The 7,669-nt window shown below is 36.5% G+C and overlaps 1 long non-coding RNA gene across 1 annotated transcript in view; it reads right to left on the reverse strand.

Annotated features, from left to right (window-relative positions):
- The window catches only part of LOC107184131, a 163,165-nt gene that overhangs the window by 128,300 nt on the left and 27,196 nt on the right, over positions 1-7,669 (reverse strand). Inside the window, exon 2 of the long non-coding RNA XR_001514954.1 lies at positions 6,525-6,656. This is a non-coding gene — a long non-coding RNA (uncharacterized LOC107184131). The remainder of the gene's footprint in view (positions 1-6,524; positions 6,657-7,669) is intronic.

Raw genomic sequence — 7,669 nt, forward strand, 5'->3', positions numbered from 1 at the left:
GCCCTGGGAAGTCCTCCTCTGTCCGTGTATCTTACTGACACCTGTGAAATACTGTGACACACACTTCCTCCTTCTCTAGCGAGCTAGTCTCTACCATCTGCAGCTCCTCTTTGAATTTATCCTCCTTTTCATCTCTTTCCTGGTGGACAGAATTGTGTGAAATGCATGTTCCTTTTGTGGGCTGGCTGAATGTTATGTATGTTCAACTCTTTTCTCTTCAAAAGCACTTCCCAGCCCTAGCTAGTATGGCTCAGTGGATAGAGCATCAGCCTCTGGACTGAAGGATCCCAGGTTCAGTTCTGGTCAAGATCACATGCCTGGGTTGCAGGCTCGATCCCCAGTAAGGGGGTGTGCAGGAGGCAGCCAATCAATGATTCTCTCTAATCATTTATGTTTCTATTTCTCTCTCCTTCTCCCTTTCTCTTTGAAATCAATAACAAAATATATATAAAAATAAAAGAACAATTTCTTTTAAACACTCAAATAACATGTAGTGAGCTTCTAGGTTTGCTGAAATTGTCTTATATTTGGGAGACAGTCCATCCTTAAATCCATGGGGAAGAACTTTCAGAAGGTTAATAGAAAATTCATAAGAAATGTTCCAGAATTTAACATCAACGATATGGGAGAAATGAATGCATATTGCACTAGTTTATAGTCAAGATCAGATATATATTAGTCAGGGTTCTCAAGTAAAACAGAACTGATAGATTGGATGATACCCACTCACACTCTCACTGCCACACACAAAAATAATGTTTAATCTGGGCATCCATGGCCAGTCAACTTGTCACATAAAATTAACCATCACAAGTTCAACCCTTGTCAACTTGGTACCCACACACATCTCCTTAAACCGTACTTGATCTCCAAATAAAGACAATAACAAGGTTATAATTCTGTTGACCATGACACAACTGTCCTGTCCACAACTGAGACTTCATCAACCCCTTTCTCAAACGAGGAGGTAAAGTTCTTGAGAGATGTTTACTGTTTTCCTTGTTATCTTGTAGTTTAAATTAGTAATACTTAAATGCTATGCTATAAAGTCAATGGATATTATGTTACATGATAATAAGAGAGAAAAGAATGTGTGTATGTATACACAAACACAAATATATTGATGACAAAATAAAGAGAACATATTTCTGAAAATTAGTTTGTGTTTCTTTAACTAATCACGTGGTCAGAGATCATATTTATAACTCCCTTCTTCCATTATCCACTATGTATTCCTTTTGCTTTCACCAAGCACCTTTGTTGGCCATGGTTCTATATCTGGTGGGGTGACTCAAACCTTCATTCTTGAAGGGTCTGGGCTATCAGAAGTCCTACCTGGACTGGGTCATTGTAGTTTTCCTTTGACCTTGTCATAGGATGTGGTAATACTAAGAGATGCCCTAGGCATCTCCTGTATTTCAGACACACTCTTCCCTACTGCCACTGTGGAGCAGCAGTCCAATTCCCTTTGGTAGACAGGATCAATCACCCCAGACAATACAGTAACTCCCTTCTTTGCCTCTGAATCCCTCCTTTTTTAAAAAAAAAGATATATTTTTATTTATTTCAGAGAAGAAGAGAGAGGAAGAGATAGAACCATCAATGATGAGAGATAATCATTGATTGGCTGCCTCCTGCATGTCTCCTACTGGGGATCAATCCCGCAACCCTGGGCATGTACCCTTGATTGGAATCGAACCTGGGACCCCTTGGTCCATAGGCCAATGCTCTACCCACTAAGCCAAACCAGTTAGGGCTGAATCCCTTCTTTAGATCCCTTCCTCTACATTACACCAATGCATGCCACTCTGCCTGTTGATTCAGAAACAGGAGAATCCCCAAGTATTCAGGTAGCAGTCTGGATCTCATGACTCAAATGGTAGGAAGTTTGCACACCAGCCTGGACCTGTTGCAGAGCCTTCTCTTGCACTGGACCCCACTCAAAACTAGTGGTTTTTCAGCTCATTTGGTACTTGAGCTGGAGTGCCACATCCATATGAGAAATATGTTACCTCCCAAATTCAGAGGCCAAATAGACACTGTGCCTCGTTTAGGGTTGTAGGAGGAGTCAGATGCAACAACTTATCCTTCATCTAGAAGGGCTATTTCTACTTGCCTCACACCAATGGATCCCTGGAAATTTCACTGAGGTAAAAGGTCCATGAATTTTAGTCATATTTATTTCTCACACTCTGGCATACAAATGTCTTACCAATAAGTCTTGAATAGTTGTTACTTGTTGCTCTCTAGGTCCAATCAACATAATGTCATTATGTAATGGGCCAGAGTGTAAGGGAAATGCTAGCTGGAAGCAAGCTGTGTTTGGTAGACCTTATGTATAGGGTGGAGAAAAGGCATTGGCCAGGTAAAGAGCTGCACACCAGGTACCAGGGAATTGTTAATTTGTTTAATCAATGTAACCACGTCTGGTATAGCAACTACAATTGGAAGTACCACATGGTGATTGTTGCTTTGACTCTCCATGCCCCACCTTGACTTTGCCAATTGGTGCAATTATTTGATTCCTGCCACCCTGCGATCCAATTACTCCTATTGCATTTAGGTTTCTCAATTCAGTGACTTCAGTTCCCACTGTGAAATCTGGTATATAAGAAGAGTGATCGCAAAGCTTTTTAAGGATGCTGGGGCTCCTCTCACACATTTATTTCTTACTGGTGAAGGGTATTTCTTCTGGACTCTTTCAGTGTGATAAGTAGGTCTTAAATGATAAATCCACTTTAGCATCCCTAAGCCTTTGAATCCCTTTCTCTACCTTAAACCACAGCATGTGCAGCATTTCCAATTCACTCACAGTGGGTCGTCTTTTGATCTATTTTTTAATCAACCAGCCAAAGAAACTGTTAGAGTCCTTTCTAATGCCCCAAGCCACATAAAATATCAAATGCAGAATTTTTCTTAGTGAGCCATATCAATAAACTCAGCCTGATCTCACTTTGTGTTCCTTCTGCCATTGTCCCACACCCTTAGATTTCTGTGTGCATAAATTAGATATCTTTTGGAGTATAAGGTACCTTTTCATTGCATCTCACCTTTGGGACTTGAATCTAGTTCTAGGTCTAGAAGCAAAGATGGATGGGGGTTGTGATTGGTCCTGAGGAGAACCAACATAGTCTTAAATGGCAACTACCTCAGGAGAAGCCATTACAGTTTTCTTAGGCAAAGTAGAGTTAATCCCTTCAGATGGAGGTGGAAAGGCCAATATCACTGTGCATTGAGAGATCAATGCCACTAAAGGTGGGAATGCTACTGTCACTGGGGGTGGGAAGGCCAAATCTGCTGGGGGTGGGAAGATGTCTTCAACTGGTGCAGAATACTCACCAAAATTGAGTGGCTCATTAGAGTCTTCATACACCTCCCCATCCCAAAGTATAATCCCATTCTTTCCCAAGAAATGCCCTCACTTTATCAATAGATACTGTGGGAGTTCAACTTGCATTGTAATTCAGCAAGTCCTAGGATGAGGTTCTGTATTTGATTTGCAAAATTTCAGGCTAAAGGAAATAAGGTTCCTTTGGGATACATATAAAGCTCTTACGTCATTTATGTAGCACGTGAGCTGGGAGTTTGGATCCCTGAGCTTATCTTTTTATTTTGCCACTTTGTCAGCAATATTAGGGGCAATCATTCAATGTAATTATTTTTGTTAATTTTCAAAAAATGTTTGAAAATATCATATAAAATATGAACTATCTCCTTGCTTCTTATGAGTAATTGATTAGAAGTAGCCAATGCAGCTATTTTGCATATCTCTATAAATAGTTCACACTGTGAGCTATCAGTACTCACTTTACTATTGAAAATAGAATCATTATAATTTTAAAGTCTAATTAGATTAAAGAATAATTCTAGATTCTTGGTACCAAAACTTATATTAGTCAGAGTTTACAGACACAGAAGCTATAGGAGATAGATGATTAGATAGATAGATAGATAGATAGATAGATAGATAGATAGATAATGAGAAATTGCCTTATCCAATAGTGGAGGCTGAGAAGTTCTATGATCTGCCATCTGCAAGCTAGAGATCCAAGAAAGCTGATGGTGCAATTCAGGCCAATTTCAAATGCTTGAAAACCATAGGAGTCTAATTCTAGAACTCGGCTGACCTTCCCAAAGGGAGCCCCTCAGGATGTTCCTAAAGGCCTGGATCAGGTATACTGAGGTAATGATAGGCAGGCAGGAGAGGGCCAGAGTATACCTAAGGCTTAGCTTCCTGAGATTGTCATCATATATGACTTTTCTGAAAAGGAGTTTCCATACCTTAGCAATATTAACTACCTTTATCGCTATTAACTACCTTGACCACAAAGTCCAGAATAATTAAACTTGCTTTTTTTAATATTATGATATAGTTTCTTGTTAGATATTTGATATTACCTTCTTTGAGATATAATTAACTTTTAATGTGCTGATATCTTTTTAATTCAATCAGACTGTTCAATAAAAACAAAGACATTACTTCATTCCTGGCACACAGTTCTCTGTATCTCCCAAAGCCCTGCCCAGTGCAGCCTACTCTCCTGTGATCACAAATATGAGAAAATACTGTGGATATTAGAGAGCCCTGTATAGACATTAGTAGCTGTTAGTACAGTATTAATTGATGTTGTAGGTAATCTAATAACTACCCTTATTTATGGTATATACTCTCCTCCAGGAACATGGCTTCTGGTTAAAATTGTCCAGGCTCCCTATAGATGCCCTGAAATCTTCCCAGAATTTCTAGGACTTCAATCCTACAAGATTATCTAAGGAAAATTCATTACACTCTTCACTGAGAAGAGATGATATTAAAAATTAATGACCAGTTCAGTCCTCTGGGATGTAATATAATTCAGGGTAGGGGAGGAGGTCTGTCACTTTCTTTTTCAAGGGCAATTCACAACAACACTTTGAGTGGAATAAATCCCTGAAGCTTGATGTTCTTCTCCATTATAGAACATGAGCGTTGACAACATCTCTTAAAAGTAGCAATATTTCATCTTAAATTAGTGCATGTGTTTGTGAAAGAAAAGAGGTAGTGTGTTGTAAGACCTACACAGATATTCATAACATTTACTCCCATGAATTTCACAACTAAAACTCTTAAAGAAATAGCTCAATGGAAGCAAAAACTAATGGAATGGATATATCTTACTAGTGCCTTATCTATGATAAAAAGAATAATTAAAAACAATTTACATGCCCAATATTAGGGAAATGCTTAAAGAAATTATATTATACTAGCCAGAAAACACATTAGAAAGATATTCAAATTTAGCATTTTAAAATCTAAACATGTACATGGAAAAATGTTTATGCCATAAGTCAAGTTTAAAAAAAAAAGCAGAATAGAATATTTGTGCTCAGTGTATGTTTATACATGAATGACAGTAACATTTCCCAAATGGAAAGAGTTGTTTCACTGGGTAAAGATTTATGTTAAATAAAGAACACAGGTTTGGGATTAGAACAAAGTATGAGTTCCAACTCCGCCATACATTGTGTGACAATGACAAATTATGGAATCTCCCTAAATATCCATTTTCTTATTAGCTAAGATTTTTTGGTAAAAATCAAATCCATTTAAAAAGCCTATACTGTATATAATGAACTCAGCACCATTATTTCCCTTCTTCTTTACTAAATATTTGAGATTTTCTTGAAATAAGAAATTTTATTCAAGTGGATGATTTTTATAGAAATTTCAATTTTCCTGTTTTTGACCCAAATAAAATTTTCAGTAGGCTATTCTAAGTTAATAATGTGATAACTATTCTGTAATTGGTCAATGATCTTTATATTTGAATGGATTTCAGCAAGATATAAAATATCCTGGATTGAAGGTCAATTTCTATATACAATTGAATATATAAAGCTAAGAATGGTATATAAATTATGATGATTTATTTTGTGTCACGGGATGCCCAAATAAAACATTATTTCTGGATGTATCTGTGAGGGTGTATCCAGGTGAGATTAGTAGCTGGATTAGGGAATTATTAAAGGTGGGCTGGCTGACTTCTTCAGTGTAGGTGGGCATCATTCAATCCACTGAGCACCAAAATAGAGAAAAAGTTGGAGAACAAAGGAATTTATTCCTTTTCAGCTCTTTTTACTGCCTCAGTATTTGAGTTGGGATATCTCATGTCATCCCATGTGATTTTATCTGGCTCTTAAACTGGGATTTAATACCAATTTCACACATCCTTGGACATCTCTAGAACTAGACCCTTTTAGCAACTTGTGAGCAGAGGGCTGTGCCCAATGATTCTATACCACTCTGGAGCAAAAGACTTCTCCTGTTCCAGAGCCATCCACATGTAAGAACTTTACTCAGGTCAGAGGGTGCAAAGTATCAAGTTATAAGAATGGACAGTGAAAGGACTCGGTGATTCAGGCAGACAAAGTATATCCATTCATTCTATAAATACTTATTGGAACCTACAAGTATCTGGCACTGGGTGCTTATAATCGAGATATAAAGGAAAAATTGGTAAGCAAGACCACCAAAAACGACTTACCCTGGTCAGTAGGTGGTTAGCATCAAAGCCAGATCTTCAACCCAGATAATCTGACTGACAATCCATTTTACTCAAGGGTCCATGAAGACATTTTTATCACCTTTGCCTTATTGAAGTTTTCAGTCTTTTGCTCTGAAAAAAAATGGTGGAAATATTTCTCAATGCACAAGTAGTTTTAATCTTTCTTCTTATTATTATTATATTCCAAGATTATAAGTTCTTTTTCATTTAATATGTATCCTTCAATGAAATGAACTTGAGTAACAGGTACTTAAGTATCTACAATGTTTCACAAACTATTACAATGCTTCAAATAATGGTAAAAGTACTAAAGTTGTGTTGTTTAAGATAGCCACATACGGCCAACTGATTTAAATTTAAATTATATAAAATTAATTATTCAGTTTCTCAGTTGCACTAACTACAGTTCACATGTTCAAAAGCTACATGCTGCCAGTGGCTACCATATTGAACAGCACAGATATAGAACATTTCCATCATTGCAAAAGATCTGTTGCAAAGTATTATATTAAAGCCATGAACCACTTCCTACTCAGTATTGTAAAGAATGAATTAACTTGCAAAATATTTTTTCAACACATTTGGCCTTGAGTAATAGATATTTACAAAAGGACATGCAGGAAGAGAGATCTTACTGAGAAGCAGTACAAGAGGGATACAATCATCTTGCATTCTCCTTCTTCCCTATTACAAGATTAAATGCTTAAATGGCATTATTTAAATACTTCAGATACTCAAAAACTTTCTCTCCCTATAACCAGAGTTTGAAAAATTTTCCATAAGTTTTGTGAAATGGTTCATTTACATTAAAGATTCACTATAGTACTCATTCTCATGCACATATATTAAATATGAAACAAATAAACAGTACATGCTAAAGAAAACACATAAGATTTTTATAGGAAGGAAAATTATTTCCAAGTGGGTATTCAAATAAAGAACCAGAAAAAAAAGATACAGTACTTTTAACTACAAATAATAAATTGTCCACATTCCTTTTTCAAAATTAGAGAATTTCAGAGAAAATCATAAAAGCATAAAATATTTTTAATTAACACATTTATAGTAGTAAAAATGTAGAAAACCTAAATGGCCATCAATTCAACATTAGCAAAATAAAATAA

This window comes from Myotis davidii, unplaced genomic scaffold (genome assembly GCF_000327345.1).
Source record: "Myotis davidii unplaced genomic scaffold, ASM32734v1 scaffold123, whole genome shotgun sequence".
Classification (NCBI taxonomy): domain Eukaryota; kingdom Metazoa; phylum Chordata; class Mammalia; order Chiroptera; family Vespertilionidae; genus Myotis; species Myotis davidii.